The sequence below is a fragment of the Camelus dromedarius genome, unplaced genomic scaffold (genome assembly GCF_036321535.1).
Source record: "Camelus dromedarius isolate mCamDro1 unplaced genomic scaffold, mCamDro1.pat HAP1_SCAFFOLD_41, whole genome shotgun sequence".
In the NCBI taxonomy this organism is placed as follows: Eukaryota; Metazoa; Chordata; class Mammalia; order Artiodactyla; family Camelidae; genus Camelus; species Camelus dromedarius.
In genome coordinates, this window is record NW_026989840.1 from 798190 (window position 1) to 810184 (window position 11995).

Sequence of the window (11995 nt, forward strand, 5' to 3'; positions counted from 1 at the left end):
AACTGCCCATGGCACGTAGAGTTTCAAGGATTAAAGGAAATCACCAAATTCACAACCTATTCAAGGGGCTACCAGTACGTCCTCAACAGGCACATGCTACCTTTACGGCTGTAACACACGCTAAGCGGGGCGGAAGGACACAGTGAACACTGCTAAGTGCCTGTTAAGTGTTTCATGTGTGTTATAATACTGTTTAAACTTACAACAAACCCAGGAAGAAACGAATATTATAATGCATATTTCACAGATTCACCAACAGTTTAATGGAGGTTACACTCTAGTCCAAGGTCCTTTGGTGAGGAAATGGCGATTTAAACCTGAATCTGAGCCCAGGCCTGGGCTACACCTCTCTCCAATCCACCTCACCACTTGCCTATGAAATCCACCTGTCCAATACACGTTTGCACAGGTCAGCTCTTAAATGCAAAGTGTGCCACCGTTTGTCAATGTTTGTTAATTACCATAAAGTGCTCTCAGAAACCGCTACAGAAAAGACAGGTTGACCCACATCCCTGCCAACAAAGAAGAGATATTCTGCCTTGCGTTCTCCTGTAATGTGCAGAAACCCTTCCCTACACCACCAAATTCAAATGTATGCTTCCTCCATGTTTATGTTTGCACACGGCTTATTAAAGTAGAAGGTACCTGCAGTAATTCCATCTCGTTTCCTTTGCAAGTTTCCAGATTATCCACAATCAGTCTGTGAATGAAAATACTACAATGTGAATTAAAATACTACAACCATGTCAGTAAACAAAGAATGCTGAAACCAAGTCATCAAGGCTGCCGCCACCCCCCAGTGCGGACAGACCTGAAGCCCAGCCTCTACAGCCACTCACAATGCTGCCCTCTGAACAGACTGAGAATAAGAAGACAGGATAATTGCCCTAGATAGCTAGGTGCTTGTCTAAAGAATGAATCCAGTGAGGTCAAATGATACATACAAAGGCACTAAATTCTTTAACTTGAGATGCCTGGATTTCTTTAGATAACAAGCAATCTTTTATTGTTCCAACTCCCTGGTCTTTGTTGTAAAGCTCCTATATAATCCTAGTTCCTCCCCTACTTCTTGGGAGCAGTCCCTCAGACAGATTTGAAGGCTGTCATCCCGCCTCGAGTCCTCCCGCCTAATAAAGTGTAACTCTAAACTTTCAGGCTACACATTTTTTTCAGTCTACAAGTCCCAGAATAGACACAACTCATCAATTCTGTAATGGAACACACTGGATCAGGAACCAAAAGCGTGTTCTAGTCCAGAAAAACTACGGGTCCCTCTTTCTTTCTGTCATTATACAATCCCACCAGAACTCATTAATTTGCTGTCTGCTCATCTGGCAACCAAACTCAGAGAAGAGTCAACTCAGCAGAGTGCTCTACTCGGGAGAACACCCCGCAGCAGCACTGCAGGCTACCTGCCCTCCCGCACGCTCTGCCGACCCCTAGTGTCCTCCGTGGAGACCAGGCCAACAGAGGTGTTCCCAACAGCTGCAAAGTCCCACAGATTAAATAAAAGCATTATATTTTCTACGATATGTTATATATATTACCATCTCTGAAAACAGCTTTGCCAGAAGCCCAAATTTTCCACATTAATCTGCATAGGCAATTCTGGCCCCCAAGGGAAAACAAGTCTTATGACGATGCTAAGGCGTCCAAAGTCCTCTCCAGGACCATCAACCAAACTGCCTGCAGGCCTGCAGCTGCAGGCGGCTACATGTCTGTTTTTAAAGCAACCCCTTCCTGCCCTCGGGCGCTACAAAGTCCCTCTATGCCCTCCCATCTCAGGGTAAGAGCAGCCACTGCAGAAACTTGCAGGGCAGCACTGACAGGACTGGACACAGAGGATAAGAGCTAAACTAAGCCTTCTGATGACACGAGCTTGTCACTGTGTCATTTTACAGATGAAGGTATATATAGAGAGGTGGGGTAATCTTGCTCAAAGTCACACAGCTAATAAGTGGCAAAGTCTATAACTCAGCTCCACCCTCTGGCGTGACGCTCCAGCTGGGACACCCACAGGGTTCTCTCGTGCCTGCCTGACCAGTCCTTTACTGTCACTCATAACCCACCACAGTGTCTGACCCTAGCCTGACTTTTCAGCCTCTTCTCCCTCTAGTTTCTCAGGAACAAGTCTGCTCTGGCCACTGTGTGACTTCCGGCTCCCCAAACCCTCAGTGCTCAGGGTGGTCTTGCCTGTGCAACCAGCACCCTGCTCAGAGGCTCTTCCTCCCCTGCAAGAGGATGTTTCCACTCTCCGCAGGGACACCCCCTCAGGGAAGCGCTCTTCTCCCCCTCAGCACGGCAGGTGTCCCAGGCCACATCCCGAGCTGCCCAATTAGGACTGCCTGTGCCCAGGTCTGCTAGTCAGACCAGCAGCCTCAGAGCGAGGGATTATGCCCGGGTCTCCCTGCAAACCTACTGCCCGCCTCACAGCCCCCAGCCAGTAGGTCACCTGGAAGTCACAGCAAGTGCCCCACCCAATCCCGAAACCTCTTCATTTGCCAGCACCGCTGATGACTGGTCTCCAAAGTTTGGTCAGTTTCACACAAAACAGCAGCTTCCACTGAAGCTGAGGGTTTTCACTTCTGCTCCCCATCCTTAATGGAAACGTCAATGGAAACCAAAAGACCTTTTCTCAACCCTTTTCTGATGACACATTCCCACCCACAATACTCACATGCTCAAGAGCTTTGGGTCCACGTGATTTTGTTTCCCTTATGCTAAGTGGCTCAAAACACTGCAGGATTCTTTCTCTTTTGAGAGTATTTGTTTGTACTGAGTTTATTGACTTTAATCTCTTTTTGTCTCTCTCTTAAGTGTCCCTAGCAGTTGCCACTTCTTACTCCCTTCAGCAGCCTCCCTCCCATCATCTAGTCTAGGAAATCATCTGTGATGAGGGGCCCGGGGGCAGTAACAGAAGATGGAACAAAGGTACAGAGAGGCTACATAATTTGCCCGAGAAGATCAGCTTCAAGCCCCAAAACTGTGTGTCACGTCCCTCTGTTTAACACTTATGCTAAACTAGTTAACTTTTTATAGATTATGGTTATAAACAGATGAGGTATCAAAATACATAGAAGGACACACATCAACTCTAAGATGTTTATTAACTCCACTATTTTGTTTCTATTTATTTTATTTCTATTAAAAAATATTAGGAACCTCTGCAGTCAATATAACAAAATGTTAATGGGTGTTAAATCCAGAATATAGAGGCGTAAGTGTATCATTACTCATAAGTATTTGTATGCTCACAAGACAAAATGACTTGAACGTCTCTCTCCCCTCCCCCTACTCGCTACTGGCTCTCACCTGAGCTCCCAGACCACACATTTAACAGCCTTTCACTTTATCCACAGCTGAACTCATCAGGGTTCCCCCAAAGCTCCCTCTGCAGCTTTCCCTGCTCAGAGCACAGCAGGACCATCATTTACCTCATTAATCCACCCAGAAACCTGGGCCTTACTCCATCCTACCTTCACAGACATCATTCATCCTTTCCTTTTTACCATCTAAACATGCCTAAAATCTGTTCGTTTTTTCCCGGTGACTGTCCCACTGACTGTCCCACCGCTCAGGTAGAAGCCACCAACACTGCCCACCTGGACTCACGAGTCTCCCAAGTGGCCTTCCAGCTGTTCTCCCCTACTTGAGACAAATTAGATTTTGTCACTCCCGTTCTTTTATGACTCTTTTCAAACCTAGTGTTCTTAGAAGAAACTCCAAGTTCTTCACATGGTGAAGGTGTTTGCCATGAAACTGTCAGCTCAGGGAGGGCAGGACCCCCCTCCTCCTTGGCCCTCCTCTTTCCCTAAGCCCCGCCCTCTCCCTCGGCCCCGCCCTCTGGCACAGCGCTGGCTCAGGAGGACCTGCTGAGCTACACCAGCCTGTATTCTAACCTTGGTGTTCAATTCTTAGCAAATTGCTTCACTTATCCATACAAATCCAAGGTAGATTAGAAAGATTTTAGATGTTGAGCTAGACTATTGATTTGGGGATTTTGCACTAGCAACCTGCAATTACATGTTCTAATGATTCTGTCTTCTTAAAACCACACCCAGATTTAAGGAGTTATTTGTGGAATGTCTTCGGAGTAAAAGGGACTGTACTTTTACAGACTTTATGTTGTATAACATGAACAACACGGACAGGGTCACAAATGGAACTGCCTCACAAGTGACAGAAGACAGGTGAGAGGCACAAAGCAACAGGTCGCAAAGACGGTAAGAGCAAATTTGTTTTGCCAACCCCCCCAAAAATGCCTGAAAGAACCAAAAATTCTGAATTTTGAAAGTAAAAGATTATCATATAGTGAAATAAAATAAATAATCCTCTTCATCAGGGTTTCAAGATCTGACTCCAGATTTTTTAGCAGGCCGTACTGAATCCTAGCACAGAAAAATCAGATGGACTAGTGGTGAGTAAGTTCCAGGAAAACTGCAGTAATTCCTCCACTTGTGTAAGGACATACACTCACTTGCCGAAGGTGAATGTAGACTGCATTCTGGAGAAATTCGGAAGCTTCCAGGCTCCGCTTCTGGATGCCGAGGACACGCACAGCTTGGAAGCATGCTTCTAACTCAGTCACCGGAATTCTTACACTGCAGGGGGAAAAGGAGGCCCTCAGTCGATAGCAGAGATGTTCCTGTCGTGTATCACAGGCCGTGCCTCAGGGACTCAGTGCCCTGCAGCAGCCCGGCCCCAGGCGAGGACCCGAAGCGTGGCCCACCGAAGCAGGAGGTGCACTGTGCTTGAGAAAGCCCATCCCCGATGGGGGCAAGAGTGGCTGTGAACATATAAATGCCCACAGAAATATGCCTGCATTCATTCAAGTGATACAAGCAACAGTAGCAGGCTATTTAACAAAATTTCAGTGGAAATTTTGCCATTCCTTTCCGCTTGTCCCCTGCACTCTGAAACAGGCTTAGGCTCTCTCACACCTGCAGCTCTGAAGCAATAGTTGTGAAGTCATTTTACTTTGCTGCAAGTGTCCTCGGTCCCCTTTTAACTGTGTCTGTCCTCTCTTAACACAGTCGGATATCTTCCTGGATCTCTACCTGAGTTCCTTTCTCCTCCTCCTCAGATCCTGAGATAAAGGACAAGTGAAGGCACATGACCAGAAAAGGCACTGTGGACTTGACTGAAATCCACAGTGACCCCCTAGGTGAGTGCTGCCCACCCCTTACATTCGATTTTCAAGGTTCTGCACAGGGTGACATCCAGCCCAGAGAGGTGGCCCAGGCCCATTGGAAGCTATGTGGTTGGGCACGGGGACAGGTGCAGGAGCTGGTTCCAAGGTCAGGCCCCTCCCCACCTCTGCTCCCCTCTCTCCCGAGGCCCCGCTGCCAAGCACTCAGGCTCCGTGATCTTATGTCCTTCTCTTCTACTCTACTCCAAACCCTTTTCCTTTTCCTTTTTTCCCTAATTATCCCCAGCTGGAGTGATTTTTCAATCGCAGTATCTGAAAAAATTTCCTGCAGCCGAAAATGAGGTCTCAAGAAGTCAAAGCACATATGCTACTTCCTGAAGAGTGCCGCTGGCTAGGGGGACCCTCACCAACACTCACGTGGCATCAGACATGTTTCAGGGTCGGCCACCCCCAACAAGAGTGTGCTGTGACCCCTATGCCCGCACAGCATCTCTGCTCACAAAAATATAGTTGGCCCACTTATCGGTTATTAAGAAGCAAAAATACAAAATTGCTCATGTTTCTTACTAAAATTATCTATGAAGCAGAAAAGGGAATTGTAATAGAAAAGAACAATTTTGACCCCATGTTAGGTCTGTTCCTTTGGCTTTAAACCTGTGCCCTGTTTTCTAGGCTCAGACTTCCTAGCTCTGCACCATTTGTAAAAGAAAGTTGCCTTTAGACTGAAATATCCAGGACAGCCTATTCTCCTGGCCGTGATCTTGAAGGATGCTAATTCATCTGCACTTATGTAGAGATGGCAAGTTGCAAAATAGAGAATAACCTTTGTTTTTTTTTTTGGAGTTTTCACAGGGGCAACATGATTTGATCCGCATGGACAGCTGCAAGAACAGCGGATTCAAAGGACAAGCAATTCATACAGCAAGAAGTTTCCAACAACCAATCAAAACCCCGCCCCTTTTTAGTATAAAAGAAGACTCAATTCTGACTTGTGGAAGATGATTCTCCAGGACATCAGTCTGCCATCTTCTGGATCTGCCAGCTTTGCAAATAAAGTCACTATTCCTTGCTCCAACACCTCATCTCCCGGTTTATTGGCCTGTCATTTGGTGAGCAGAATGAGTTTGGACTCGGTAACAAAATGACTGCATTGGAGGTAGTATGTCTCCACTGTTTCCTCGTTTCCAATATGTAACATGCACATTACTTATGATCTAGTGCAAATAATTCATCAAAGACAACCACAAAAAGAAACTACTCACCCAGCTATCAACACTGAACACAAAACCTGTCAATTTTATATGCTGTTTAAGAACACAACCGAAAAACCTAACATAGGGAGTTGATTCCACGGAAATAAAATTATTTCTACTCCTTCAAAACTTTTTCTTTTCTTTTCTATTTTATTTTGTTTTGCTTATTGAAAAGAAAATAAAAGTCAGATAATTTTATTTCACGTATTTTTGTTATAGCTACATACTTTAAATACTACAGAGACTTAAATTGCAATAAAAAATTGTTCATATATTAGTATAAAGATATATACACAATCAATGGGGATTAGGAATGGAGTGGACATTTACTAAAAATCCACTGCAATCCAGTCTTTTACAAGCATATCCTGGAATATAAGCTCTATTATCCAGGGGTCCTCACCCACATTCTCACTGCTGAGTCCCTTAGTAATCAACTAATAAGGCACCAGCATAGAACCATGTGATCTGTATTTTAGGAATAAATGAAGGAATTGATTCATTCAATTCTAAAACAAAAACCCTAAAATAAATACTGAACTTATTTACAGACAAAGAAAATTGGTCCCTCACAAAGTAAAGTTACTTCCTCAAGGTCACAAAGCTAATAAATGGTAAAGGCAAGATTTGAACTAATCTGCCTGATTCTAAAAACTAAGGTGGAAATCCCATTAGATTGGGGAGGGTCCAGCTGGGCAGCCTATCACCCTATATTTGTTCAGATCTAGCCTTAGACAGCCTGAGACAGCACTCCATTCCTATGGAACTCGAGGGCAAACGATAACATTAAGGATTTTATATCCAGCAATTTCTTAAGTCTCATGTATATAAAGTGTCAGCAGGTCAGCAGAAAATCTCTGGGAACCATTAGTGGGTCCAGACCTTTTTGCTGATTAGAAACTCAATCTATCAGGACATAGTGACCTTCCCATGAGAGGCCACATGGACATAAACTAAAGGCAGCTGAACAATGAAAACTAGCAAGACCCTGGAACTCAAGCAAGAAGGATCCCTGCCATCCCCCACCCAGTTGCCTCTTCATCCACGTGGACACGAAGACAGAAGACCCGGGTTCTTGTCCAAGTTACACTATCATGGATTCTCACCCATAAAAAGTTACAACTCTATGCTGTCATAAATCCTTTCCAACTCAAATATGATGGCACCAATATCTCAGCAGAATATCTATGTCTCCACTTCCCCTCTTCTAATAGGAGAATATTTCTATGGACACAAAGCAGAAATCCAATTTAAAAAACCATGCACGAAGCCAGGTGAATTTCTGCTTAAGAGACTTTCCTCTCACGCTCAGTGAATGAAAACTCAGAAAAAGTGGTCCTTCTCCTTCAACAAACGGGAGGCATCCTGATTGTGTGTGTGTGTGTGTGTGTGTGTGTATAAATCAAATATAATCGTCTGGGATGTGTACAGATTTTTTTTAATGTCACTGTAATTTCATGGGGATGAGCCAACATTTAAAGTAATTTGAATCTAGTGTTCTCAGACAGTCTCAGTCTCTTTTGGTGGAGGAGGTGAAAGGGGAGAGTAAAGGAGGAAAGAGGTAAATGAAACAAAGAATTAAGAATACTGCTAGGGAAAGGCAAACGTTAATTTTGTTCCTCATTGCATCACAACAAATTAGGGACTGGCTTTCCCCCGATGTCTTATCGAGCACTGAGTTGCAGAAGAAGAGGCGACAACCCATTTCTCACTGAGATTGTGGCTGTACGCGGCATCTTATAGACACAAATCATTTACACTGATCAAACACTCTAGCAGCAGGCCGTAATTCTCCTGTTTTGAGAGACAAGAAAACAGGAGTTCAAAGAGGATGTATAACTTGACAAAAGTCAGAGGACCAGTAAACTAAAGAGGATGAATTCAAACTCAGATCTGAATGCAGAGTCTGCTCTTCCCACTCCCAGGACTGGAAAATCCTTAACACACAGGCTCCCCAGCTCCCCTGCAGTGTTCCTGGCGCCAAGCATTTCCCATGGTAATGTTAGCCAGTTCTCACAGACACAGCGTTCTGTGCAGCCAATGACCTCCATCGGACCTTGATCATCTACCTGCCACGCCCACCAGGCTTCACCATACAGACAGGAAAGCTGGCTTTCAAGTGCATACAAAGCCACCCCCGGTCTAACCTGGGCTCTTCTGCGGCTTCTCCAGCCTAAAGGCAGCCATGAAACTGCTCACAGTCTGTACATGAGCCACACTACCTCTCTCCATCTGTCTCCCCACCTATACTACTACTTAGCTATGACCATTTTGAGAATCTTGGAAACAAATTTTTAAAAACAGAAAAGAAAGGATTCTGGAACAAGTGCTTAATACTTACAATTTTAAATGACAAGTTACAAATTGAGTATTGACAAACCGAATCTTCCTTTCTAAATGTCAGTTTTAAGCATTTAAATATATAATAGCAAAAAATTCTCACAAAATTAACAAAAACATAAACAATAAACTGGAATAAATTCAAAAATAATGCCCATGTTCTAAATGGAGAAACTTCAGGACTATACTGAGTGTTAAAGTAAGAGGTATGAATGTAGAGACATAAACATATTGCATGGAGGAAAGCAGTTTTGTAAAGATGTAAGTTCTCCTAAGAATAATTCAAAACTTACTAAAAACTCCCATGAAAATTCCAATCTGATGTTTTTTAACTTGAACAAAATATTTTGGAACTCTTCAGGAATAATAAAGTCATAATACTAGACAAGAAAATTTGGGATGGAAGAAAAGAATCAAAAAAAATCAGACTGCCAGTGATTAAATAAATTTTTACAATATGTAAGATATGGTGCTGGAGTAAGGAATGGAGATTGACAGAAAGGAACCATGAGTTCAAAAAGAGACTATAGTGTATGTAAATATTTTGTACAGGTGGGATTTCAAATCAAAGAGAAAAGTATGAATTCAATAATTGTCCTGGGACAATCAGAATCACCTAGAAAGAATAAATTCTATTCCTGTCATAATGACCACAAGATAAATTGCACATAGTGATGTAAATATTAAAAAGTACTAATAACAGCAAATACAACCCTTTGCTCTTATTAACTCAACTTCTCCTCACTATAACAAGTACTATTACAATCACCACCTTAGAGATTAAAAAAACCTACAGAAGAGATTTATTCCATTATAAGGAAGTATTTCTAAGAATGTCAAAGATAAAACCCATAAGGAAGACATTTACTATCTTAAGAGTAGTTTGAGCCACAACAAGAATAAAAAACTTTCTGAACAAAATGAAAGGAAAGAAATGACAAGAAAAAGCTCTGTGATACATGTTGATGAAGTCACGAAGTAAATTTTCATAACATACAAAGAGCTGTCACAAAGCAACAAGAAGCTCCCTCACTTAAATGTTTGCAAAGGACAAAATGAATCATTCATTTTAAAAAATTCAAAAGGCTAATGAGTGAAAAAAGCTCAAAACTTCACTGGTCATCAAATGCAAACAAAAACAATGAAAAAGCACTTTTGCTTATCATATTGGCGAATATTTTTAAGATATTCTAGTTAGTGTCCATCTGTGTGAGAACAAATCATAAGCGACTTTTTCAGAGGATGACATATCAATGGATATGTAAACTCTGAAAAACGTACATACACACTGACTCAACTCCACTTCTAGGAATCGTTTCCTTTAGAAAAAAAACAATCAGTCCAAACAGATGTATCCATCAGGGCATTTACACAGCACTGTTTACAAAGGTGGGAAGAAAAACTGAAGTGAAATCATATCCAGCGATAGAGAATTGGTTACATAAGTAATTGCGCATTTTTTCATTCCCCAATGGAGAAGGAATTTCTAGAGTCACTTGAAAGGAGTCTGTGATGAATGTAAGTGTCACATCCAGGGACTAAATTTCCAGAAGCCTTAACTAAAGGAATATCCATACAAGATCACAGGAATGTCTGTACAAGAAGGATGCAAGTCAAACATTCTTTCTGACAGTGGAAAGTGGAGAAAACTTAACTGTCCACAATGAAGACAATGTTACGGTAATTCAAGGCGAGCTGTGGGCGCTGAGGGAGCCGGCGTTTCGCCGTGGTCCAGGGCCTTGTCCACAGCACTCTCCCACCAAATGTGTCCGTGGACAAGAGACGACACCCGCACATCAGGAGACCCCTCCAATCTATCTGAAAGGACCGGGTGAGTCTGGAGTGGGAGGACGTCTATGATATACCCCTGAGTGAATAAAGCGAGCTGCAGAAAAACATATAGTATGGTCTCATTTTTAAATAAATCATATATACACACACCTATACATTGATTTCTCATATGTGTATATATATGTATCTCATAGGCATAAAGGTCATGAAATATATATACCAAATTTTCCACAGCTTTTACTCTCAGGAAATAATGAGAAGGGAGTTAGGGGCCTTCCTGTACCACCACAGTTCTCTTTTCAGTATTTCAGTTAAGTATACTTGGAATTTAAAAGTTTATTTAAGTCCGAAGTAAAATGGACGATGCATTCCTTAAGACAGAATGCTACACTGGTCATTAAAAATCATGCCAGGGGAGATAGAATATTGTAGAAAAACATGTAATAAGACGAATGGAAAATGGAGATCTCCGCACAGTAAACAGGGACAGAGTGCTCACTGGTTTTTATGACAGAGCTGATACACACTGACGAAAAGAACAGAAAATAAATGTTAAATTGTTAATTATTATCTCTGAGTAGCGGGACCAGGATAGACTATTTTGCCCCTTTTTTTAAACTTATTATATTAAATGCAAATTATTTTTCATCTGAAAAAAGCATTTTTAGGCGTGTAGTAACACGCATTGGGGAATAATACATGAATACTTACAGAAACAAGTAACTAGGAGACACCGCAGCAGCGCTACACAATGTAGAACGGGCGATCCTGATTAACATCGTGCAGTTACATAAGGACCCACAAAGTGAGAGCACCTGCTGTCATAGGGCGTAGCCCCCTTCTATTTGTCAGTTGTGTCTTCAGGGCTGAGGCAGTTCTGAGCACGGCCAGTGTCAGTGCTGGTGTCTGGATGGATGCTACTGGAGATGAGGGCACCTGCAAGCGGAGAGGAAGAACAGAAACCATCCTCTGCCTTTTCTGTCTTGTTTCTTTGTTACTTTAAAAGAGAGGAATAAATAAGATAAACTGTGTATCTTCCCTACAGAAATTTCAGTAATGAAACCGTTTTTAAATTCTTCACAGCTTATATTCTGCCTATAACTGTCTTTTCAACAAAGCATCATATTTATTAAATGTGAATTGACTCAGTTAATTAACTCCCTGTTGAAACATTCTAGTAAAGAACATGAAATGCCGTATGAAAAAGAACCACACCTGCAGTGACTAGCACAGCTGTCTTGACGGCAGTGCATTCAGCCCGCACCATCCTGTGGTCCTGAGCTCCTGATGCTGGTAAGAGAGCACGCTGCCTCCTCAGATGGAGAGATACTGTGAAAGAGTTTGAACTCTACAGTACTGACAAAACATAACTGACAAATCCCAGGCTCCTTTGAGGCTGTCATTTTCTGTTTCTGGCCAACCCCCGTCAATGAGCAGAACCACCCCATTCCCGAGCCATGGG

The 11995-nt window shown here is 42.7% G+C and overlaps 1 long non-coding RNA gene across 2 annotated transcripts in view; it reads right to left on the minus strand.

Annotated features, from left to right (window-relative positions):
- LOC135320900 (uncharacterized) overlaps window positions 1-11456 on the minus strand; it is an 86451-nt gene extending 74995 nt beyond the window's left edge. For both annotated transcript variants that reach the window (XR_010380246.1, XR_010380245.1), the window contains exons 1-2: window positions 11245-11456; window positions 4478-4601 (exon numbers count right to left, since the gene is read on the minus strand). This is a non-coding gene — a long non-coding RNA (uncharacterized LOC135320900). The remainder of the gene's footprint in view (window positions 1-4477; window positions 4602-11244) is intronic.
- Window positions 11457-11995: the final 539 nt, after the last annotated feature.